General features: G+C 41.6%; 1 protein-coding gene across 1 annotated transcript in view; it reads right to left on the reverse strand.

Moving 5' to 3' along the window:
• LOC141359296 (sialoadhesin-like) overlaps nt 1-26,600 on the reverse strand; it is a 155,631-nt gene that overhangs the window by 122,127 nt on the left and 6,904 nt on the right. The window lies entirely within an intron of this gene.

Consider the following 26,600-nt stretch of genomic DNA (forward strand, 5'->3'; position numbering starts at 1 on the left):
CACTGTAGTTCACTGATTGGTCTGAGAGAATCGTCATCGGCGCCGTCATCCTATAAATATTAGCTTAAGCTTGCTGCTAGCTTGCGCTGTCTCAAGCAAACATGTTGTCATCTGTGCTCTGTTTTAAGTTTCCAAACACCCTTTTAGCGATTAAAAACATCCACAGGTTGTGAATCAGGAACACATAAAAGTTTTTTCCAGACTTGCAGTTGGTGGCGGCACATTCGCGACGTGCACGTCAGTATTATTTATGCTTTAATGCAACTTCATTGGGGCTCAGCGGAGCGCCGTCGACAGACGCCACGGGTGTTTGAACAGAAACTGTTATGTGAGACAGAGGTAGTGATAAACGCGATGTGCAAAGTAAACTTCTATTTGTGGTGGCCAATTTTAATTTTGTGGCGGCACATTCGCGACGTGCACGTCAGTATTATTTATGCTTTAATGCAACTTCATTGAGGCTCAGCGGAGCTGTTGACTGACGCCACGGGTGTTTGAACAGAAACTGTCATGTGAGACATGGGTAGTTATAAACGCGATGTGCAAAGTAAACTCTATTTGTGGTGGCCAATTTTAATTTTGTGGCGGACTAATAAATAAATGTATGGGAATGTACAAGGTCGCTCTCTCTCTTGTATGATGTCACAGCCGTATGCAGCGCAAATATAACGACACGCCTATAATTCCTCCCACTGCGAAGTGATACTAAACTCAATGGAAAAGCTAACCACGCCAAAGTGAGGTGAGCTGACCCGACCCAAACTAAACTAAACCGTGGGGTACTATGCAATGGAAAAGCGCCATAAGAGTGTTACTGAGGACTCATTGTTTGAGGGTGAGGAAACTTGAAGTCTTTATGTTGTAGATTTACAGCAGTGCATCATGTCTTCATGTTTCCCCGTAATAATATAATCCATACACTGTCAGAAACAAATGTTATAAATGATCTCTAGATGTCACTGGGGCGGTACCCTTTTAAAAAGTAAACCTGTGCACATAAAGAGTTCATATTAATACCTCGAGGTTCATACTGACACCACATATCTGTACCTAAATGGGGTCTTTATAAAGAGTACTGGCCCAGTGACAGTTTTGGGAACATTATTTTAATAAACTGTGAAAGTTCAACAATGTAGACAGAATTTTCAAGTTAATGTGACCCCTTTAAATTAAACATGACTTTCTTTTTTGTTATTTAGTGAATTCACTTTGGAAATCATTTTGATCTGTACACCACAGAGAGACTCTTGTATATTTGGTGCAGTGTTGTTTTTGTCCACTAGAGGCAGTTGACTCGGCTGTATTGGGTGAACTGATTACATCTAACCTAAATGAAGAAGTCAACTAAACACAGACATGCACACGATTACTGTGATGTTTCAAGAAAATTACTTCATCTTAATATTTTCTTTATTGTAATGTGTGAATCCTCTGCGCATTGATGTTGATTTTGCCTGAAATAGGTGAGCAAATACATACAAAAATCATTCACTTGACCATTATTCATACTTCATACTCTTTAAGTACGGCCATGGATGCGATCACTGCACTCAGGATCGACCTTCATCCATTTTGTTGTGAATGAAGCCAGTTGGTTAAAAAAAAATCAAAACTTCATGACACATGACCCTACAAGAATATTACTGATAGACTGTTCGTCTCCTGCTAAAAAACAATCACGTTACAGAAAAGAAAAAAAAATATCTTACTCACATTACTACTTTTTTACTCAATGACTTTTTTCTCTTGTGTACAGACTCAAATAAATTTATGTTTCTGTCCACCAATAAGTTATTGTCCACCTCTGTTGTCAACGGTGTGGTTTTATCATTAAAAACCCTCATGTGTTCAACAGAACAAAGAAACTCATACAGGTTTAGATCAACATGAGGGTGAGGAAATGACGACAGCACTTCCACGATTAAACAAACTCTCCCGCTAAAACAGTAAATGACCAATCAAAATCAACGATTTATGTGTACTTTTATTTCATCTTTATTTAACTAAGTCTCTCAACTCTTTTTGAGGGAGACCTTGCAGAGAAGACACATTATTACACAAAGATGAAATTACATAAAACAATAAAAATAGAGAACAAAGTTCACTAATATAAACGACTTTCAAAACTATTTGTAAACACTGAAATGTTATGTAAATGTATTTATACAAAATCCAGCTTGAGAATAGCAATAAAACACCCTAAAAACAGATAAACTTCTTTTTAAGTATAAGTGCTTTAAACTTTCCCATTATGTAATATCCCTGTAAAAAATCCTAACCTAACTAAAAACAGCATTGAGTTCAATAACAGCCTGACTTATAGTGAAGATGAAATTAGATCACAGTATCATCTACATAAAGATGCACTATAGCAAAGTTTTTACAGGATTTATTCATTGTGATGTTACAGTTGATCTGACACTGACACAAGACTGTTGAATGATAAACTCAATACTTCAATGAATAATTCATCTATTTGAACATTAGATTATTTACACTGAACTCTCATTAATATGTCACTGTATATGACATCACTGCATCACTGATGTCACTGCTGAGAGACTGTTGCTAGGTGATGATGTCATAAAGAGAGTTGTGACATCACTCCAGTAGTTCTGATGGACAGACAGCTGATCTACTCACAGACCTGCAACATCTAACAATGACAAACACACAGAAAGAGATCATGTTATAAAATCTGACCATTAGTTTATTGTATTACAGAAAATTATAAAGTATTTCTCATCTCTTTTTGGTTTTTTTCATCAGTTTTGTTTTTAGATGTACTCAGTTTACTCATGCTGATGAAAAAGCTGTGGTATCAAAATTCATACACTTGAAATCTGAATTCATATCAAAATATTCACTGTATGTTATGAAGTTTTGAGTTTTACTTGATATGTTTTCTTACCACATCCACAGAGCTTCAATGATGAGAAACTGAGGCAGAAACACCAACAGAGAGAGAAACACTGAGCTGTCCACTGCTTCATTTGTTTTGTCCATTGGATCTGAAAAAATCAGTTATATTCAGAAAAGGCAGAACATTTAGAATTGGACTTTTCTGTGATTCTCAGATTTCAGTCTCACTGCAGCCGTTATCACAGCACTACTCAGCAAATAACCATCATGACAGCTGTGTGCATATTTTCAAAATAACACAAAAGTTCTGAGTGATTCGCTATGCTGTTCAGTGCCACTGGCAGCGCTAAAACACTTTCACTTTTGGTTGTGTTAGTACATTTAGGGGCAGTTTCCCGGACAGGGATTAGACTAGTCCTAGACTTAGGGTGTTTTCACACATACACTGTTTAGGTCGGCCCAAATGACGTGTCGCTCCGAGTACGGTGCGTTTGGGTCAGTGTGAACACAACAGCCGCACTCGGGTGCGCACTAAACGGACGCTCCAAGACCGCTCTAAACAGGTGGTCTCGGAGCGGCTGTTGCCGAACTCTGGGGCGACCCACCTGTGGTGTGAACACTGCTGGACCTCGGGCCGAACCAAATACAGGAAGTTCTCCACATGTTTGAGCAACTGGGCTTCCGTTGTGACGTGAGCCGGGTGTTATATTGTGGGTTAACAACAAACAAGCCAATCCTGGTCCGTTGCATAGAGATTCGCTGTCTCCTTTACGTTTGAGCTGATGATTTTTTAAATTCATAGCTGTCCTCCACACACAAATAGTGACATTACGGGCTTTTTAGCAAACGGCTCCGTGAGAAAGGCTTTAATAGAACAGCTACGCAATTTCGCGTTAAAGCAAAGAAACTTCGCAAAGACGTGCATCGTTTATCTCCACATATTGATAGCTGCGCTCTCCCTGTCAGGCTGGTTGTCGTGGAAACGTGGGGGTGGTCATGAGACGGTAAGAGCTGTCAGAGACCAATGACAGCACTGACCGTTGTCACATGGTGTACGGTGCGGCATTTCGAGTACAGCAAAAAAATATATATGTGAACACGGACCGCACTAACTGAAAAATGATACAATGTATTTTGGTGCGGTCCGAGGCCGCACCACGGTGCGCACCAACATATGTGAAAACAACCTTAAACACTTTTAAGAGCTCTCCAAATTGAAAACAACTTTCATCACTTACATATCTTAAAATACATCAGTGCCCTTTGTTTTACCTCAAAATGCACACAGGTAATGTTTTTAGTAAGGCATGTTTGTTAAAACTAGTTATATTTCCTAATTAAACTAAGGCCTAGTCCTGAATTAAGCTAATTCTGGTCTGGGAAACCGCCCCATAAAGTACAGCTTGCGTTCAAAAATAATAATTACACCTTGATTGTGATTCTTCCCCAGTAATGATGGTACACAAAACAACACGGCACACCGGCACCTGACTATGAAACCTGCAGAAGCTGCGCCAGTGACTTATTAAACTTATTAGGCAATAACTAACCAAGATGTGTTCTTGTACTTGTAATTTTGACAGACCTGCTTGCTTGAACATTTCTGTAATTTTGTAGCATCTTGCTGCATTTGTGGCCAGGGCTATTTTATCCATTCTTTTCTCATCTCTTCTCCCTTTTAATTGCATAATTGTTAGATATAGCCAAAGATGCAGTGCGTGGCTGTCGTTTGGAAATATAGCATTTTTAAGTAGACTCTGTCTGACTAAGCTTGCGCTATTTAACGTGCACATCTGGTGTGTGATACCTGCGAGTTGTTCTACACGGACGTGGTGCATAAGAACATGTTAAATAATCATAACACATGCACACCGTATCTTTATTATAACATTTATTTAACAGCAACAATGATGGGAAAGCTGTTTATTGATGAATGAATGGATCGCATTTATACACGACACGTTAAACACAAGAAAGTAAATGTCTTTTAAAGGTTTTAATACAAAAAATATCAATTCAATACAAATAAAAACAACGCAAATTTTTTACATCAATGTTAAACTGGTGGTCTTCTTCTGCCTTTTAGTTTTTCAGTTTATAATTCCGTCATCAAAATAGGAAATCGGCATGGCGCCAGCGCAACTGGCTTTTAAAGGGGATGAGAGCTGAGACTCTCACAGGTTTATTGCATGTTACGCCTAAAACATTCACTACTCATTACCGGAATAGGAACAACCCTTTTTTACTGTGCGCTTGGTGCATAAACCATTTTTCCAGTCGTGAAATTAGCAAAATTGGATTTGGAGACGCCTTTTAGACTGTGCGCTTTAGGCAAGATCATTAATCAATAATAAGTTCATTAAAATATGTGACCCGTCACAGAAACCAGTAACACAAGTCGGCAGCACAAGTTTCGAGAAAACGAGAAACGTGTTTTTTTTCAAAATTTGTGATTTTCATTTTATTGCAGAATCTGTTAGTTGAGATCTGTTAACATTGATTTTTATACTTATAAGTTTATCACAGTATTTTAAATTACATTTAAGACATAGAAATAAAAGGCACAAAATATAAACATTGTGTTAACACGTGAAGCGCTTCAGACCACGCGAACAGCTTGCAAACAGACAGCGACACAAACAAAGATAAAGTTTCATAAACATAACACAAACTACACACCTAGCTCATTCCGCTCACCAAGGGGTGCAACTGCAAATCTTCAGTATAATGCTGCTTGCAACAATCGCTGACTTACTTTATAATCAAAGGACATATCCTAATTCCCCAAGAGACGGGCAAGAAAAACACAAGCTTTTCAGATTCCGGGGTTCACAGTCTCAACCCGGTAATGTGATTGACATTCAATGGAAAAATAAACTTAGTGACCTCTAGTGGCCACTTACACATTTTGCGGTTGAAATTGGCTTTTTTTACGGAGATTTTAGCGTGCAGCGGGGGGCGTCATTGTCTGTGTGTATATACATACTGTATAAGCTTGTGTTCTCGCCTCCGCCCCCAAAGGGAACAGCGTGACTACTAAATAAGGATAGTTCGCCCAAAAATGAAAATAATGTAATTAATGACTAGGGTTGCCGCGGTGACGTAATTTTCCCACCGGTTAATCAGCGCGTCACAAACCCGGTGATACCGGTGTCACCGTGTGGGAGGGGCTTATAAATGCGCATGCAGATGTGCACATTTTACTTTCACTTTTGAAGTACGCAACTGTTTAAATGCAGTGCTTGCGTACGCTGCGTTAAATTGCTTATGAATTTGCATGCAACGCGAGTGCAACAGTTGGTTTATTTAAGTGCTTGAGTCAAGGTGCGCTGGTAATTCTCAAAGAACCAGCCAGTCCCAAGCAGAGCAACCGGCTACTTCTCCATAAAGCGCTGCTTGAATGATGGGTTTATTATTTTTATTGATGATAAACACAACAACAAAACGATCTCGCTTATATTAAACATCATATATGTATATTATAACAAAAACGAGTAAGCACGCGGCTTCTGCCTTCGTCTGGTCAGTCAGCTCGCCTAGCGAACTCTGACAGGAATAAATGAAATCTGACACCTGCTGGTCTGTGACGTAACGCGCGTTCAGCTCCGCTGAATTCAGGCACCAGACACATTCAGTTTGCTCTCTCTAACGAAACTAAATGATTAAATTACACGAAAATATCAAAACGACGGTGAAAGACGGTGTCCCGGTGGGCAAGTGATCTAACCGGTGAGAGGCTGAAGCACCGGTTATCACCGTTTCACCGACTATCGCGGCAAGCCTATTAATGACTCACCCACATGTCGTTCTAAACTCGGAAGACCTTCGTTCATCTTCGTAACAAAGTTTAAGATGTTTTAACGTTAGATTAAGTCCGAGAGCTTTATGTCTCCTCCATTGAAAATCTATGTACGTTTTCAATGTCCAGAAAGGTAATAAAAACATCATCAAAGTAGTCCATGTGTCATAGGTGGGTCAGCTTGAATGTGTTGAAGCATTGAACATACATTTTGGTCCAAAAATAGAAAGAATTACGACTTTATTCAGCATCGTCATGTCTCTTCCGGCTCGAGCGTGAAGTCACGTTACTGTAGTGGTCCTGTCCCAAATGGCACACTCCGGACTTATGGTCCTCCTAAGAGTCCACACTTTGATGACATCACGTAGTCCAGACTTTAGGGACCCTTAATGCGAGTCCACATGGGTGCAACGGAGTCGTATTTTGGGACAGACTCGAGCGTCACACCGGAAATAGGTAGAGAAGTTGCCCGTCAGTGTGAGCTCCTCCCTTCCATCGTCTGATTGGTCTGATTGCTCTTTCGCAAGGACTTCTGGGTTGGTAAAGTGCGCGAAGCCTGCTGCAGTGCGGGCTTCGCTGAAGACCGCATCAAGGGGGCAAAGGAGGCGCTGATGAGCACACTTCAAAGCGTAAAAATGACAGATGGGACACCCTACGGACTCGTGGACTAAGCGAGAACGCGCAATTTAAGGCCACGAGACCGAAAGTCCACATGAAGTGCGCCATTTGGGACAGGGCCAGTGACGCGGCTGCCCTGTTCCTCAGACATGTTTGGCAAGTTTTTTTTTTTCAAACTTATAGCGTGCATCTCCCCAGACTGTAAACGAAGCTCAGGCGCACAAAACAAAAGAAAAATTAAAGCTGCAAGCAGCATTTACCGGGTTTCGAGCATTAAAGCACGTCAAATACGTCAGACATCGTCGACCAGGCTGATCCAGCATCCACAAAAACAAAAGAGGTGGTCAGAAACGGTTCATACAGACTATGTATGCTTAAACACACGTGCACCTATAGGACAAACATGTCACGTCCTTAATGTGAAGTCATTCGCAGCTACCAGACACACGTGTTCTAAGTTGTCAGCAAAAAAGGTGTTATCATTCAGTGAAAGTGGTGCTTGCAGTGGCAAAACTTGGGTCACAAAATGTTAAAATTGTGTTAATGAGTCAAAAGAGACGAACCCCATGTCTCTACGATGTTCTGATACAGAGATACAGCTCTTGTAAATGGTTGCTAGGGTATTCTCATCGGTTGCTAGGGAGTGAATTGTAATCCACCAATGATTATACTCAAAGCCATGAAAGACATAATCCATGATGACTCATGATTTTAGATGTAATTTTGCAGTATTTTTAAGTGAAAAAAACAAATAACCACTAGGTGGCGCTATGACAGACTCGTGCATGCAACCTCAGGTCATGACTGTGTTACTTGTAGCTAGAATCACGCCTATTCACTTTAGTTTAGTACAGTTGTCACCAGTCAACAGTTGTATGACCATTGGGCTTACTCAATGTCAAAGGTTTTGTTCAATTATGAGGCCAACTAGTGGTGCAGGCATACCATTTTTTTTGTATTGCCTCAGACTCTGCTCAGACATCAGCGTATCAAATTTGGTGAAAAAATGTCATTTCGTTGCAGAGTTATAAGCATTTATATCTAAAAAACACAAAAAATGAATGTAATTTTTCGTTTTTTGCAATTTTCGGCCATTTCTGATGGAAATTTTAACATAACACCAATAGAACTTTTTGTTCAGAAGGTAAAGTTAATTTCTTCCTATGGTTGTTTCGAGTCGATCAGAATAACCCTCGCGGAGTTATTCGCGCATGTTTTTTAAGCGCTATTTTGCTGCGCAGGGCTAACCGTAAGGCGAAACCTGGCATGTTTGGTATCGTTGGACTCGGCAACAATTCAAAACTCTTAGTAAAAAAGTCCCATGAAAATACGTCAAACTTAGCCTAAGTTATAAGCATTTACATGATTTGTCTGGCCACTAGGTGGCGCTGTGACGAAACGAGGCACGCAACCTCAGGCCATGACTCTCATCACAAATACCAAGTGTCGTGTTGATACTTCATTTCTGTCCCCAGTTATAGCCAAAAAAAGTCCAATTGGCTGCGCACACTTCAGACGTTTGGGCGTGGCATGTCGACCGTGAGTCGAAAGTTCAACTTTTTTTTAATAATTATTGATATTCGAACTCCAAGGAACATTTTAGCACTGGAACGATTCCGATCGAGCGAAAAACCTAGGACTAGTTCGTTTTTATTTTTTTCGACAAAATCGGAAATAGCGGAAAATTTTTAATGACGGAAATGAAATCGGAGATATACATTTTTTAAGTTTGGAGCCAGGGATTACAATGATACCAAACACTTGAGTGTCTGATGTCCGGTTTAGGAGTTATGAGGCCCAACGCGTCGGGCATTGCTATAGCGCCACCTATGGGCCGATTTGGCTGATTCACTGTATCTGAGTAGCCTGCTAATATACAACCAGTTGACCAAGTGGCAAGTTTCTACGACTTACGGTTTGGGCTGGGCGACGCGTTTTAAGGCGGAAAAATAATAATAAATATAGCTGCAAGCAGCGATTACCGGGGTTCAAGCGATTTGGGACATTAAGACCTTTAAGGGCATGCCTGTGTAGATTTGCTGCATTGTACAAAATAAATGATGAAAATTAAGCTACCAGACACACGTGTTCAAAAGTATCAGCAAAAAAGTTACTATCATTCAGTGAAATGTCTCCCTCTCTTCTCACGGAACATTGACAAACAGAACACTGAAGGAAATGTTTGTGGTGCTTGCAGTGGCAAAACTCGGGTCACAAAATGTTAAAATCGTGTTAATGAGTCAAAAGAGCCGAACCCCACAACTCTGCGATGTTCTGATACAGAGATACAGCTCTTGATAAATGGTTGCTAGGGTATTCTCATTGGTTGCTAGGAAGTGAATTGCAATTCACCAATTATTATACTCAAAGCCATGAAAGGCATAATCCATGATGACCCATGATTTTAGATGTAAGGTTGCAGTATTTTTAAGTGAAAATAACAAATAACCACTAGGTGGCGCTATGACAAACTCGTGCATGCAACCTCAGGTCATGACTGTGTTACATCTAGCTAGTATCACGGCTATTCACTTTAGTATAGTAAAGAACCAGTTGTATGACCATTGGGCTTACTCGATGTCAAAGGTTTTGTTCAATTATAAGGCCAACTAGTGGTGCAGGCATACCATTTTTTTTGTATTGCCTCAGACTCTGCTCAGACATCAGCGTATCAAATTTGGTGAAAAAATGTCATTTCGTTGCAGAGTTATAACCATTTATGTGTAAAAAACACAAAATTTGGAGGTAATTTTTCGTTTTTTGCAATTTTCGGCCATTTCTGATGGAAATTTTAACATAACGCCAATATAGTTTTTTGTTCAGAAGGTAAAGTTAATTTCTTCCTATGGTCGTTTCGAGTCGATTGGAATAACCCTCGCGGAGTTATTCGCGCGTGTTTTTTAAGCGCTATTTTGCTGCGCAGGGCTAACCGTAAGGCGAAACCTGGCATGTTTGGTATCGTTGGACTCGGCAACAATTCAAAACTCTATGGAAAAAGGTCCCATGAAAATACGTCAAACTCAGCCTAAGTTATAAGCATTTAAATGATTCGTCTGACCACTAGGTGGCGCTGTGACGAGACGAGGCACGCAACCTCATGCCATGACTCTCATCACAAGTACGAAGTATCGTGTTGATACTTAATTTCTGTCCCCAGTTATAGCCAATAAAGTCCAAGTGGCTGCGCACACTTCAGACGTTTGGGCGTGGCATGTCGACCGTGAGTCGAAAGTTCAACTTTTTTTCAATGATTATTGATATTCGAACTCCAAGGAACATTTTAGCACTGGAACGATTACGATCGAGCGAAAAACCTAGGACTAGTTCGTTTTTATTTTTTTCGACAAAATCGAAAATAGCGGAAAATTTTTAATGACGGAAATGAAATCGGAGATATACATTTTGTTCGTCTTGACGCAAGGAATCCAGTGATATAAGAAACTTGACATTTGGACAAGAATTCTGGAAGTTATGAGCATCAACGCGTTTGCCATCGCTGTAGCGCCCCCCATAGGCCGATTGGGGTGACACTCTGTCAACTTCGCGCACGAATGAGACCTACCATTTGGCCAAGTCTCAAGTCTCTAGGCCTTACGGTTTGGTCTGCACGATCCGTTTTACGGCAGAAGAAAAATAATAAAAATAATAATAATAATAATAAATATAGCTGCAAGCAGCGATTACCGGGGTTCAAGCGATTTGGGACATTAAGACCTTTAAGGGCATGCCTGTGTAGATTTGCTGCATTGTACAAAATAAATGATGAAAATTAAGCTACCAGACACACGTGTTCAAAAGTATCAGCAAAAAAGTTACTATCATTCAGTGAAATGTCTCCCTCTCTTCTCACGGAACATTGACAAACAGAACACTGAAGGAAATGTTTGTGGTGCTTGCAGTGGCAAAACTCGGGTCACAAAATGTTAAAATCGTGTTAATGAGTCAAAAGAGCCGAACCCCACATCTCTGCGATGTTCTGATACAGAGATACAGCTCTTGATAAATGGTTGCTAGGGTATTCTCATTGGTTGCTAGGAAGTGAATTGCAATTCACCAATTATTATACTCAAAGCCATGAAAGGCATAATCCATGATGACTCATGATTTTAGATGTAAGGCTGCAGTATTTTTAAGTGAAAATAACAAATAACCACTAGGTGGCGCTATGACAAACTCGTGCATGCAACCTCAGGTCATGACTGTGTTACATCTAGCTAGTATCACGGCTATTCACTTTAGTATAGTGAAGAACCAGTTGTATGACCATTGGGCTTACTCGATGTCAAAGGTTTTGTTCAATTATGAGGCCAACTAGTGGTGCAGGCATACCATTTTTTTTGTATTGCCTCAGACTCTGCTTAGACATCAGCGTATCAAATTTGGTGAAAAAATGTCATTTCGTTGCAGAGTTATAACCATTTATGTGTAAAAAACACAAAATTTGGAGGTAATTTTTCGTTTTTTGCAATTTTCGGCCATTTCTGATGGAAATTTTAACATAATGCTAATAGAGTTTTTTGTTCAGAAGGTAAAGTTAATTTCTTCCTATGGTCGTTTCGAGTCGATTTGCATAACCCGCCCGGAGTTATTCGCGCGGGTTTTTTAATCGCTATTTTTCTGCGCAGGGCTAACCGTAAGGCGAAACCTGGCATGTTTAGTATCGTTGGACTCGGCAACAATTCAAAACTCTATGGAAAAAAGTCCCATGAAAATACGTCAAACTCAGCCTAAGTTATAAGCATTTAAATGATTCGTCTGACCACTAGGTGGCGCTGTGACGAGACGAGGCACGCAACCTCATGCCATGACTCTCATCACAAGTACGAAGTATCGTGTTGATACTTAATTTCTGTCCCCAGTTATAGCCAATAAAGTCCAAGTGGCTGCGCACACTTCAGACGTTTGGGCGCGGCATGTCGACCGTGAGTCGAAAGTTCAACTTTTTTTCAATGATTATTGATATTCGAACTCCAAGGAACATTTTAGCACTGGAACGATTCCGATCGAGCGAAAAACCTAGGACTAGTTCGTTTTTATTTTTTTCGACAAAATCGAAAATAGCGGAAAATTTTTAATGACGGAAATGAAATCGGAGATATACATTTTGTTCGTCTTGACGCAAGGAATCCAGTGATATAAGAAACTTGAGATTTGGACAAGAATTCTGGAAGTTATGAGCATCAACGCGTTTGCCATCGCTGTAGCGCCCCCCATAGGCCGATTGGAGTGACACTCTGTCAACTTCGCGCACGAATGAGACCTACCATTTGGCCAAGTCTCAAGTCTCTAGGCCTTACGGTTTGGTCTGCACGATCCGTTTTACGGCAGAAGAAAAATAATAAAAATAATAATAATAATAATAATAAAAATCCATACAAATACAATAGGGTTTCAGCCCTTCGGGCTTGAACCCCTAATTAAAGCTGCAAGCAGCATTTGCCGGGTTTCGAGCATTAAGGCACGTCAAAGATGTCACACGTCGTCGACCAGGCTGATCCAGCATCCACAAAAACGAAAGAGATGGTAAGAAACGGTTCATACAGACTATGTATGCTTAAACACACGTGCACCTATAGGACCTATAGGAGTTATCACCAATAACTCACGAACCGTTTGATTGACAGCAACGCTTCAAGAGGAAAGTTGTTCACCATGGGCAGATCTATCATATGATGTCATGTTTGTGTTTGTATGTCAAACGTCACGTGATACAGGCACCGAAATATGTTATTACGCCCCCTAGTGGCCAAATGACACCTTAATTCCTACAGACCTTCAGGAGCAGTACACAAAGAAGCACAGTGCGTTTCGTTCCGATCGACCTTTGTTAACCCTGTCAAATTAGTCCTCAACCTTCATTGGCTTATGACGGACATGTTTTTGAAGATACGCCAATGTCCTTCTAGACCCTCATGGTACATTGCACAAAGACATACAATACAAAATATTAAGTGTATCGGGCTAACGGTTGTGTAGTAATAGCCATTCCCGATCTCAAGCCTGTTACAGCGCCACCTAGTGGCCAAAATCCGCATCTTTTTTACTGTGATCCCGGAGTGAGCTGGTACATATGTGTACAAAACCTCGTTAGGATATCTCAAACGGTTCACGAGTTATATCCATTTTAGGGACGATAGGCTACTTCCTGTATGGAGCTTTGGCGCCCCTTAGTGACCCTGAAGCGAAATTTCAAAATCTGTTCGATAATTATTTACCTACTCACTCCACAGATTTCTCCTGCATTGGAACGATTCCGATCGGGCAAAAAACCTAGGAGTAGTTCGCAAAAGTAGGATTTGAAGGTTATCACCAATAACTCACGAACCGTTTGATTGACAGCAATGCTTTAAGAGGCAAAGTTGTTCACCATGGGCAGATCTATCATATGATGTCATGTTTGTGTGTGTATGTCAAACGTCACGTGATACAGGCACCGAAATATGGTATTACGCCCCCTAGTGGCCAAATGACACCGTAATTCTTACAGACCTTCATGAGCAGTACACGAAGAAGCACAGTGCGTTTCGTTCCGATCGACCTTTGTTAACCCTGTCAAATCAGTCCTCAAATTTCATTGGCCGATGATGGCCATGTTTTTGGAGATACGCCAATGTCCTTCCAGACCCTCATGGTACATTGCACAAAGACACACCATAGCAAATATTAAGTGTATCGGGCTAACGGTTGTGTAGTAATAGCCATTCCCGAGCTAAAGCCTGTTATAGCGCCACCTAGTGGCCAAAATCTGCATCTTTTTTACTGTCACACCGGAGTTAGCTGGTACACATGTGTACCAAACCTCGTTAAGATATCTCAAACCGTTCACGAGTTATATCCATTTACGTGACGATAGGCTACTTCCTGTATGGAGTTTTGGCGCCCCTTAGTGACCCTGAAGCAAAATTTCAAATTCTGTTCGATAATTATTTACCTACTCACTCCACAGATTTCTCCTGCGTTGGAACGATTCCGATCGGGCGAAAAACCTAGGACTAGTTCATTTTGGCTAGAAATGCATATTATGCAAATTAGCGAAAAATTTGCATACCGGAAATGAAATCGGAGATATACATTTTTTAAGTTTGGAGCCAGGGATTACAATGGTACCAAATACTTGAGTGTCTGATGTCCGGTTTAGGAGTTATGAGCCCCAACGCGTCGGGCATTGCTATAGCGCCACCTATGGGCCGATTTGGCTGATTCACTGTATCTGAGTAGCGAGCTGATATACAACCAGTTGACCAAGTGGCAAGTTTCTACGACTTACGGTTTGTGCTGGGCGACGCGTTTTATGGCGGAAAAATAATAATAATAATAATAATAATAATAATAATAATAATAATAATAATAATAATAATAAAACAGACAAATACAATAGGTTTTCAGCACTTCGTGCTCGAAACCCTAAATATAGCTGCAAGCAGCAATTGCCGGATTTCGAGCATTAAAGCACGTCAAAAACGTCAGACGTCGATTACCAGGCTGAGGAGTTGCACCCGAATACAGACACAATGAATGATAGACCACCTCGCTCCAGAAAAATGAAAGAGATGGTCAAAAACGGATCATACAGACTATTTATGCTTACACACATGTGCACATATAAGACAAACACGTAATGTCCTTAATGTGACTTTATGAGGATAATTTGTTAACGAGAATTAGTTATTCAGATTTATACGGAAACATACAATTCAGAAATGGCTAACTAAAAGGCCATTGAGTCGTAGTATGGTCATCAATGGTTCAAACAGGCTGCGGCGTGCATATACGACACAAACAGCAGCGCAGGAGACCGCAAAGACCTACAGTGGACAGCACATTAAAGATGTCAGACGTCGTCGACAAGGCTGATCCAGCATCCACAAAAACGAAAGAGATGGTCAGAAACAGTTCATACAGACTATGTATGCTTAAACACATGTGCACCTATAGGACAAACATGTCACTTGCTTAATGTGAAGTCATTTGCTTGGGTTCAAGCGATTTGGGACCTTATGACCTTTAAGGGCATGCCTGAGTAGATTTGCTGCATTGTACAAAATAAATGATGAAAAGCAAGCTACCAGACACACTTGTTCATAGTTGTCAGCAAAAAAGGTGCTATCATTCAGTGAAATGTCTCCCTCTCTTCTCACGGAACATTGACAAACAGAACACTGAAGGAAATGTTTGTGGTGCTTGCAATGGCAAAACTTGGGTCACAAAATGTTAAAATAGGGTTAATGAGTCAAAATAGCCGAACCCCATGTCTCTAAGATGTTCTGATACAGAGATACAGCTCTTGCTAAATGGTTGCTAGGGTATTCTCATTGGTTGCTAGGGAGTGAACTGCAATCCACCAATGATTATACTCAAAGCCATGAAAGGCACAATCTATGATGACTCATGATTTTAGATGTAAGGTTGCAGTATTTTTAAGTGAAAATAACAAATAACCACTAGGTGGCGCTATGTCAAACTCGTGCATGCAACCTCAGGTCATGACTGTGTTACATGTAGCTAGTATCACGGCTATTCACTTTAGTTTAGTGAAGAAACAATTGTATGACCATTGGGCTTACTCAATGTCAAAAGTTTTGTTCAATTATGAGGCCAACTACTGGTGTAGGCAAACAATTTTTTTTGTATTGCCTCAGACTCTGCTCAGACATCAGCATAACAAATCTGGTAAAAAAAAATGTAATTTCATAGCGGAGTTATAACCATTTATGTGTAGAAAACACAAAAAATGAATGTAATTTTTCGTTTTTTGCAATTTTCGGCCATTTCTGATGGAAATTTTAACATAACGCCAATAGAGTTTTTTGTTCAGAAGGTAAAGTCAATTTCTTCCTATGGTGTTTTCGAGTCGATCGGAATAACCCTCGCGGAGTTATTCACGCATGTTTTGTAAGCACAGTTTTTGCAGTGCAGAACTAACCGTAAGGCAAAACCTGGTATATTTGGTATCGTAGGACTTGGAAACAATTCAGGATGATAAAAAAACAACTCCCATGAAAATCTCTTGACCACAGATAAAATTATAGGCGTGAAAGTTGTAACCATTGCATAAGCACAGTATTTAGTGCTATTTTCCCCGTTATAGCGCCATCTAGTGTCCGATCGGCGAGCTTTTTATATCACGGCCTAAGACCGATGGCCTACAAATATGATTCAAGCCCCGTGATGATATCTCAAACGACTCTCGAGTTATGGCCGTTTAAATGTTTTAAGCTCCGCCCAGTTCGGTTTTTGGCCACTCCTTGCATGATTGAATGTAAATTTCAATTTTTTTTTGATAATTATTTATAGTCACACTCCACAGAATCAATCAACCTTGGTTAGGTTCAGATCGGGCGAAAAACCAGGGACTAGTTCGCAAAAGTAGGTTTGAACGTTATCGCCAATAACTCCCAAACCATTTGATTGACAGCAACGCTTCCAGATGCAAAGATTTTCGTCATGAGCCGATCTATCATATGATGTCATGTTTGTTTGTGTACGTCAAACGTCACGTGATACAGGCACCGAAATACGGTATTACGCCCCCTAGTGGCCAAATGACACCAAAATTCTTACAGGCCTTCAGGAGCAGTACACGAAGAAGCACAGTGCGTTTCGTTCCGATCGACCTTTGTTAACCCTGTAAAATCAGTCCTCAACCTTCAGTAGCCGACGACGGCCATGTTTTTTAAGATACACCAATGTCCTTCTAGACCCTCATGGTACATTGCACAAAGACATACCATACAAAATATTAGGTGTATCGGGCTAACGGTTGTGTAGTAATAGCCATTCCCGATCTCAAGCCTGTTACAGCGCCACCTAGTGGCCAAAATCCGCATCTTTTTTACTATGATCCCGGAGTGAGCTGGTACATATGTGTACCAAACCTCGTTAAGATATCTCAAACCGTTCACGAGTTATAGCCATTTCAGTGACGATAGGCTACTTCCTGTATTAAGTTTTGGCGCCCCCTAGTGACCATGAAGCGGAATTTCAAATTCTGTTCGATAATTATTTACCTACTCACTCCACAGATTTCTCCTGCATTGGAACGATTCCGATCGGGCAAAAAACCTAGGACTAGTTCATTTTGGCTTGAAATGCATATTATGCAAATTAGCGAAAAAATTTGCATACGGGAAATGAAATCGGAGATATACATTTTTTAAGTTTTGAGCCAGGGATTACAATGATACCAAACACTTGAGTGTCTGATGTCCGGTTTAGGAGTTATGATGCCCAACTCGTCGGGCATTGCTATAGCGCCACCTATGGGCCGATTTGGCTGATTCACTGTATCTGAGTAGCCTGCTAATATACAACCAGTTGACCAAGTGGCAAGTTTCTACGACTTACGGTTTGGGCTGGGCGATGCGTTTTAAGGCGGAAAAATAATAATAATAAAACAGACAAATACAATAGGTTTTCAGCACTTCGTGCTCGAAACCCTAATAATAATAATAATAAAACAGACAAATACAATAGGTTTTCAGCACTTCGTGCTCGAAACCCTAATAATAATATTAAAGCTGCAAGCAGCATTTGCCGGGTTTCGAGCATTAAGGCACGTCAAGGACGTCACACGTCGTCAACCAGGCTGATCCAGCATCCACAAAAACGAAAGAGATGGTCAGAAACGATTCATACAGACTATGTATGCTTAAACACACGTGCACCTATAGGACTATTTTGGTTTTTCACAATTTTCAGCCATTTCTGATGGAAATTTTAATATAACGCCAATAGACTTTTTTGTTCAGAAGCTATTGCATTGTTCTTCCTATGGTGTTTTCGAATCGATAGGAGTTACGGTTACGAAGCTATTAGTGATTGTTTTTTATGTGGTAAAATGTAGTTCTGGTCGAACCGTAATTCGAAACCTGGCATGCTTGGTATCGTAGGATTCGAAAACAATTCAGGATCATATAAAAGCAACTCCCATGGAAATTTGTTGATCACAGATAAAGCTATAGGCTTATAAAGTGTAATCGTTGGATAATCACAGTATTTAGTGCCATTTTCCCCGTTATAGCGACATCTAGTGTCCGATCTGCAAGCTTTTTATATCACAACCTCAGGTCGATGGCCTTCACATACTATTCAAGCCCCGTGATGATATCTCAAACCCCTCTCGAGTTATGGCCATTTACATGTTCTAAGCTCCGCCCATTTATGTTTTTGGCCACTCCTTTCGTGTATGAATACAAATTTCAACCTTTTTTTGATAATTATTTATAGTCACACTCCACAAAATCAATCAGCCTTGGTTAGGTTCCGATCGGGCGAAAAACCTAGGACTAGTTAGCAAAAGTAGGTTTTGAAGGTTATCACCAATAACGCAAGAACCATTTGATTGACAGCAACGCTTCAAGAGGAAAGTTGGTCACCATGAGGCAGATCTATCATATGATGTCATGTTTGTGTGTGTATGTCAAACGTCACGTGATACAGGCATCGAAATATGGTATTACGCCCCCTAGTGGCCAAATGACACCATAATTCTTACAGACCTTCATGAGCAGTACACGAAGCAGCACAGTGCGTTTCGTTCCGATCGACCTTCGTTAACCTTCGTCAGTCCTCAACCTTCATTGGACGATGACGGCCATGTTTCTGGAGATACGTCAATGTCCTTCCAGACCCTTATGGTACAATGCACAAAGACACATCATACCAAATATTAAGTGTATCGGACTAACGGTTGTGTAGTAATAGCCATTCCCATGCTCAAGCCTGTTATAGCACCACCTAGTGGCCAAGATTCACATATTTTTTACTGTGACCCCGGAGTGAGCTGGTACATATGTATACCAAACCTCGTTAAGATATCTCAAACCGTTCACGAGTTATAGCCATTTCAGTGACGATAGGCTACTTCCTGTATGGAGTTTTGGCGCCCCTTAGTGACACTGAAGCGAAATTTCAAATTCTGTTTGATAATTATTTACCTACTCACTCCACAGATTTCTCCTGCGTTGGAACGATTCCGATCGGGCAAAAAACCTAGGACTAGTTCGCAAAAGTAGGTTTTGAAGGTTATCGCCAATAACTCACGAACCGTTTGATTGACAGCAACGCTTCAATAGGAAAAGTTGTTCACCAGGGGCAGATCTATCATATGATGTCATGTTTCTGTGTGTATTTCAAACGTCACGTGATACACGCACCGAAATATGGTATTACGCCCCCTAGTGGCCAAATGACACCGTAATTCTTACAGACCTTCAGGAGCAGTACACAAAGAAGCACAGTGCGTTTCGTTCCGATCGACCTTCGTTAACCCTGTCAAATCGGTCCTCAACCTTCATTGGCCGATGACGGCCATGTTTTTGGAGATACGCCAATGTCCTTCCAGACCCTCATGGTACATTGCACAAAGACACACCATACCAAATATTAAGTGTATCAGGCTAACGGTTGTGTAGTAATAGCCATTCCCGAGCTCAAGCCTGTTTTAGCGCCACCTAGTGGCCAAAATCCGCATCTTTTTTACTGTGACCCCGGAGTGAGCTATTACATATGTGTACCGAACCTCGTTTAGATATCTCAAACCGTTCACGAGTTATAGCCATTTCACTGACGATAGGCTACTTCCTGTATGGAGTTTTTGCGCCCCTTAGTGACCCTGAAGCGAAATTTCAAAATCTGTTCGATAATTATTTACCTACTCACTCCACAGATTGCTCCTGCATTGGAACGGTTCCGATCGGGTGAAAAACCTAGGACTAGTTCATTTTGGCTTGAAATGTATAATATGCAAATTAGCGAAAAATTGGCATACCAGAAATGAAATCGGAGATATACATTTTTTAAGTTTGGAGCCAAGGATTACAATGACACCAAACACTTGAGTGTCTGATGTCCGGTTTAAGAGTAATGAGCCCCAACGCGTCGGGCATTGCTATAGCGCCACCTATGGGCCGATTTGGCTGATTCACTGTATCTGAGTAGCGAGCTGATATAGAACCAGTTGACCAAGTGGCAAGTTTCTACGACTTACGGTTTGTGCTGGGCGACGTGTTTTATGGCGGAAAAATAATAATAATAATAATAATAATAATAATAATAAAACAGACAAATACAATAGGTTTTCAGCACTTCGTGCTCGAAACCCTAAATAATAATAAAACAGACAAATACAATAGGTTTTCAGCACTTCGTGCTCGAAACCCTAATAATAAAACAGACAAATACAATAGGTTTTCAGCACTTCGTGCTCGAAACCCTAATAAAAGAAGCTGGGGCGGAACAAATAACAGACAGCCGCGTCATTCGTCAGCCTGACTTTATGCGGGGCCGCAGTCGGATGACGTCAAAATACCGCGAGAGCTCTTCAAGAAATCTTACAAAGTAGTTAATTTCGACTCGCTCTCGCGGTACTTTGACGTCATCTCTCTGTCAGTTCTTGCAGCGCAGCATGAAGTCAAACACACAAGTTACACAGAGATCGTTGAATTCATTATATAATTGGCTACATGTTTTGTCTATCCATTTTTTCCATTAAGTCATTGGCTGATGGAGGAACGAGTGAGCGATTGGTTACATCCCTAAAGGACTTCACGGTTTCAACGGCGCTGTTTGGATTATCTATTATACTACCTCCCTATTTTAAATACAAACTTTGAAGGCGGGTTCATGTGTTTAACGGAACGTAAATTACCGAAATGTAAACTCATATACCTTTACATGTTACGATGTAAACAGTCGTCAGACCGCATACTACACTGCATTACCAGACGCCCATGCGAAATCCGATGCAAACAATAGACTACACAAATCCACATCTCACGGATTATACCCATCCGTGGACAAAATGCTCATTGGATGACCCACACATCTGAAACCGATTGGATTCCACTTGTGATCTACACAAAGGTAAAAAGTCCTGCTTATTTTTGGATGTTGTCATCCAGACTTCTGTCACAAAATACTACATATGATGCTAGAAAATCTGTATCTCAAAACGGCTTTACAGGGGGCATGGCTTAGCTAATAACCCCTGAAAAGGGCTCATTTACATGAGATGAGTTCCTATGTTCAAATGGCCACAACTTCTCCAAATCGTATCAGATTTCCATGTGTTACACATCGTTGGAAAGCTTAGAAACTGCACTTTCAGAAGAATAACTTAAGAATACCTCAAAATGGCCCAGATCCGACTTGTGTCCCTACTTTTCGTAACACATCTAGCCTATATGTATAAAGGCTAGATGTGTTACGGCGGAGTCTCTAATGTCATCATCTTACCACGGGGAGCTCGCTTACTTGTAGCATTTGTTTTAATGGTGCAGGTACTTTTAAAAGACCATAACTTGCTCCATTCTCTGCTAATTTTCAAACGGTTTGGTTTCTTTCAAACGTTATTAACATGGCTATAATTCTAGATGCTTTAACATGTTTCATGTTTTTTTTTTTTTTATAAGTATGCAGAGGTACACATTTGACGTTTATAACAAACCAAACCATTTGAAAATCGGTAGAAGATTGAGCAAGTTATGGTCTTTTAAAAGTACCTGCACCATTAAAACTCAATGCTACGAGTGAGCGAGCTGCCTGTAGTAAGATGGCCGCCAAATGCGGACGTTCCACTCAATTGACCAGCAGCATGGGCGAGACAATAAAGCGTTTTTACATATCTATGAATTAGATCATTAAAATATTTTTAGATCATTAAAATAGAGCCCTGTATATTCATTATGACTATTGCAATATTAAAGGAAAAGTCTACTCATTTTCAATATTAAAATATATTATTACCTTAACTAAGAATTGTTGATACATCCCTCTATCATCTGTGTGCGCGCATGTAAGCGCTGGAGCGCGCTGCGACGCTTCGATAGCCCCATTCATTCAATGGTACCATTTAGAGATAAAGTTAGAAGTGACCAAACACATCAACGTTTTTCCTATTTAAGACGAGTAGTTATACAAGCAAGTTTGGTGGTACAAAATAAAACGTAGCGCTTTTCTAAGCAGATTTAAAAGAGGATGTACATTTTATGGCGTAATAGCACTTTTGGGAGCACTTCGACTCGGCGCAGTAACACCGTACCTCTCCCATTATGAGAGGGAGAAGGGGAGCGGACTTTTCAGGCGAGTCGAAGCACTCCCAAAAGTGCCACCACGCCACAAAATATAGTTCCTTTGATAGAGGGATGACTCAACAGCTCCCAGCCAAGGCAATAACATATTTTAATATTGACTATTCCTTTAAGCTCAGCAGTGCTCTCACATCAAGTTTGCACAGAAACATATTTAACTTTAAGCAACCTATTGTGATGGTCAATGCATTGTCTTCAGGTCATACCCTGTGTCTCAATCTATTCCCTAGCTCCTGAGGTTGTGAATCAGTATATCGTGTATGCAGGTTCGAACACTGGTAAGGGCTCTAGCTCACTTGACATTGGGACACTGTTCACTTATTATCCTGTGATGATGTCACAAGGTGACGATCTTTTTTTGGGGCGGAACCAAAAGTTGGGAAAGTTTGGTTCCGCCCGGATTTTTCCGCCCAGACCGGAGAACAGAAACACCGGACATCCGGCAGCTTCGCGAAGGCTGAAATCAGCCGATTGAGCACAGCTGTACATAGTTAAAGAGATCGCCGGGTAATTGGACAACTGGAGTACATGGAGGAGTATAAAAAGCACCGTTAAATCACAGTTCAGGGGGAATGGACACGAGTAGCGATTGACACGGGGAAAGCTCCTTTGCCGAAGGCAGGAAGAAACACGCACCCTTTGAAGAGCCCGAAGGCTCTGTTGATCCGGGCTGCGCGAGGAGCGCGCGGAAAGAAGACGGAGCCACAGGAGGTGAAAGAAGGGCGAGCTGTGGATCTCGTAAAGGAGCACCCCGTGTGCTTCTTGGGGAAGTCGATAGTGTGTGCTGAGGAACGGAGTTGTGCTCATTGTTAGACGTGGTGGCTGTCTGTATTTCTCTCTCTCTCCCTCTCTCGTTGTAGTTTACGGTGGACCTGCTGGAGTAAACGGAAAATCCTATGGGTAGAAAGGAACCTTGGTCTAACCAGCACTTTTGAAGGAGTAAGGCAGGAAGAAAATTGACCTTGTTGTACAACGTAAACAAAGGCTATCCGCTGTGAGTATACCCGTTTGGTGTGGAGTAACTTGCAGAAATTAACCTGTGTGACCGTTGGAGTCCTCCAGGACTAGGAGGGCGGCCCTACCCCTATCAGTAGCGTGGTGGGCGAGCCGCTAGAAGTGTACATCCAAACAGCCACAGCAACGAGACTTTATTTTGGTCGTGTTTTCCATCGCCCCCATTTCAGCCCAAGCGCAGTGGAGGACATCGGGCGCTTTCCCTTGTGGTGTTGCACTTATAGTGTGGTGAGTGAGACTTTACAATTAATAAGCTGTTCACGTTGGAGTGGTGCTGTGTATTTGCTGTGGGTTGCTGTGTGTCTTGTTAGACGAAGCCCCGCACCATCCATTTCCTCTACTGGGCAGAGGACGGAGAGGCTAACGACCTCAGAAATTACTGCTACCATACGCTGTGTGCTGTTTCGGAGTACGAAGGGACGCAGACTAAGAGCTGTCAAAGACTGTGAGTAAAATAATGGAAGTATTCGTGGCGTAAACTTACCTGTGTCTGTCTTTGTCGCAGAGTCAGAGGCGAAAGGGTCCGCCGCCCCCGCGGTCTCTACAAAGGGGCGCCCCTGTCCAGGATTCGATCGGCCTACGAGCAGTGGAGATAGGGCAGCGCTCGACCCGGTGAGGTGGTGTGTGACCTTCGCCCCTCTGCTGACCTACGGAAGAAACCATACCTACCCAGAAAGCTGTAAACAGCAGAGCCGGTGAGAAATACTCGAAGTCTCAGTAACAGTGTCTTTGTGTCCTAGCGGCCACCTGTGGAGAGAGAGAAGGACGAGAGTGAATAATTGAAGAACAGACTGTGAACGTGATACCTACCTAGAGAGCTGTAAACAGCCGAGCCGGTGAGAAATACTCGAAGTCTCAGTAACAGTATTTTTGTGTCCTAGCGACCACCTGTGGAGAGAAGGACGAGAGTGAATAATTGAAGAACAGACTGTGAACGTGATACCTACCCAGAAAGCTGTAAACAGCAGAGCCGGTGAGAAATACTCGAAGTCCAAGTAACAGTGTTTTTGTGTCCTAGCGACCACCTGTGGAGAGAAAGGAGAATGAGGATGAACATTCGGAGAATGGACTGTGTGGAGATCCAGTTGGTGGTGAAGGAGGAGAGCCTAGAGTGGCCATTATTTTAAGTTCCCCGTTTCCCTTCCCTATTTATCTTTTTTTAAGTAAATTAAATAAAGTAAATTTTTAATTTATGCTTACCTTGTGTGTCTGGTCATTGGGGTGGCTTTGGGAATCTCCTCGAGGTGGAGAAAGGGGCGTGACCTCATTTACATCTGGGTCCACCCCGACTTGTGACAATGTTGCTGTTTAAGCGACTCATCAACAACATGCAAAACCTCTCAGACTTAATGGAACACTCCACTTTAGAGTTAAACATTTGATTTTTACCTTTTGGAAACCATTCAGCTAATTTCCGGGTCCGGCAGGACCACTTTAAGCATAATTTAGACAAAAATAACCAAAGACTTTCAATATTTTTCCTATTTAAAACTTGACTCTTCTGTAGTTAAATTAAAAGTTGTGATTTTCTAGGCAGATATGGCTAGGACTATACTCTCATTCTGGAGTAATAATCAAGAAATTTGCTGCTTTAACATGGCTGCAGCAGGCGTAGTGATATTACGCAGCAGCCGAAAATAGTCCCGTGCTATTGAAAGTTAATAAGGGGACTATGTTCGGGCACTGCGTAATATTATTGCGCCTCCTGCAGTCGTGTTACACTAAAGTATTTCCTATAACTTACACAATATTAATGATCAGCTGTGAGTGTTAGTGGTGTAGTGGGCACAGTCTTTTGATAATGGGATTTGCCAAAACCCCATATTGGCCAGTTTGGTGAATATCTTTGCTCCCGACAACATGCCTAGCGTCTGGTCCACAGATGGGAGGATAAACTTTTCCCTACACACGGCTTCATTGAGGGGAGATAGATCTACACAGATACGGATCTCATCCTTCGATTTCTTTGGTGCGACCACCATGCCAGAGCACCACTCTGTCGGCTGTTCGATCCTGCTGATGACCCCTAGCTGCTCCATGCGCTGGAGTTCCTGCTTTACTTTTCCCATTAAGGGCAGTGGGACACGGCGAGGCACCTTTAAGGACACTGGCTTAGCATCTGGTCTGAGTTTAATTGTATACTGATGCTGTACTAAACCCAACCCGCCACACAGCTTTGGATATTGTTGTTTAACAGAGTCCAAGTCAATGCTATCTACTCTGGCTACAAGTTTGAGGCTAACTGAGGCGGGTCTACTTAGTAGAGCTGTGTTCAGATGTTTCACAACATAAATGTCCTCGGTGGTGCGTTTATCACCACATTCCAGAATTTCTCTGGCTACGCCCACTACAGAGAGAGGTACACGGCCTGGCCCAAACAGTGTTTTGTTGCTTGGAGTGAGGCTGTATGCGGTGCCCTTGTATATCCGTCTATACACCTGCTCTGGTATGACAGACACATCCGCTCCAGTATCGATTTTGAATCTCACTTTTGCGTTCCTTATGTGTAAGTCTACAGTCCATGCGTGATCTCCAGCATCAACAGTTCCCAGAAATATATCATCATCTTCAGAAACAGCACTCACACTTTTCGTGGACTTGCACACTTTACTGTAATGTCCTCTCTTACCACAATTGTGGCAGTCTGCATTCTTTGCTGGACACTGGAATTTAGCGTGTGACTCCGTTTGTTGCCGTTTAATATCCTCCGCTTGTCTGACCATATTAATGGCTTTAGTCAGATCGAGCCTGCTCTCCATTTGCATTTTCTGTGAAAGCACCGTGTCTCTAATGCCGACTACGATCCTGTCTCTCAACAATTCATCATCGCAGTCTTCTGCCAGTGCATATAAAGCAGTTATGAACGAGTGTGCAGATTCGGACGGCCCCTGAGCTCGCTGGTTAAACTTAGCTCTTTGGTATATATCACATTTTTCTTCAGCACGAAAAAGTTTGTGAAGCCGTCTCGGACGGAACTATATATAAGTTTCTGTTCCGGGGTCAATGTTAAGCCTTTAAGGACGTCATCTGCCTCGTCCCCCATGCAGTAAATAAGCGTGTTCACCTGATTCGCGTCAGACGACTTATCCAGGTCGCTAGCCACTCTGAAGCGCTCAAACCTTCTTATCCACTTTTCCCAGTCTTGTGGTTTCGAAAAGTCTAAGGATTCCGGCAGATTTATTGAGAACGTTGCAGATGCTTTAGCAGGAAGCAGTGGA

Source organism: Misgurnus anguillicaudatus, chromosome 23 (genome assembly GCF_027580225.2).
Source record: "Misgurnus anguillicaudatus chromosome 23, ASM2758022v2, whole genome shotgun sequence".
In the NCBI taxonomy this organism is placed as follows: domain Eukaryota; kingdom Metazoa; phylum Chordata; class Actinopteri; order Cypriniformes; family Cobitidae; genus Misgurnus; species Misgurnus anguillicaudatus.